Below are 827 nucleotides of genomic sequence, written 5' to 3'. Positions count from 1 at the left end.
TTAACCACTGGACCACCAGGGAAGTCCCTGGGCCTGTATTCTCCAGCATCCTCTTGGCTGATTCTGCCAGGCTCTTCTGTCCACGGGATTCTCCAGGCAGGGATACTTTCCCCAGTACTCCAGATCACATTGCTTTTTACTAAGCTCTCCCTGTACAGATGTCTATGTGGTTTCTATGTTCTGGACGGACGCTGACTGACACACAGACTAAGGAAACGATGCTGCAGCAGCATCAGCCGCCTCTCGTGGAGAAGGGAGGAAGACCGACGAGGTGGCGTCCAAAGCCCGGAGGAACCAAGGGCCATGGGGATGGCCCTCAGAGATCCCCAGTTCCCGCCACTCAGGCTGCTGTGCAGACCCCTCCCCGTGTAGAGATAACCAATAAGACAGGGAGGAGATGAGCGTGATGAGATAAGTCATAGAGACTTGGCAGTTTCCACCTAATAATAAAGCTCTCAGCTTACTGGACTTGGTGGAAGCTGGGTGCTATATCATAGGATGTGTTGGGAACACATAGAGACCCCCATGGTGGGGAAAGGAGGCTCCTGCCAGAATTTAGTGAGTCTTTGACACCTCTTATCAACAGTCTGGAGGGGAGATATACTGGCAGGAGACTCACCACCTGAGTTGAACCTTCAGATGACTGCAGCCCTGATGGACATTCTTGACGACAACCACAGCTTTAGTGACCCCAAGCCAAACTGTACCATTGAGCTGCTCCCAAATTCCTCACCCAAGGAAATGGAGATAATAAATGATTACTATTTTAAAGGCACTAACTTTAGAGATACCTTGTTACATAGTGTTAAGTAATGAACTATAAAGCA

This window comes from Bubalus bubalis, chromosome 1 (genome assembly GCF_019923935.1).
Source record: "Bubalus bubalis isolate 160015118507 breed Murrah chromosome 1, NDDB_SH_1, whole genome shotgun sequence".
Classification (NCBI taxonomy): domain Eukaryota; kingdom Metazoa; phylum Chordata; class Mammalia; order Artiodactyla; family Bovidae; genus Bubalus; species Bubalus bubalis.
This window is presented reverse-complemented; position numbering follows the sequence as displayed.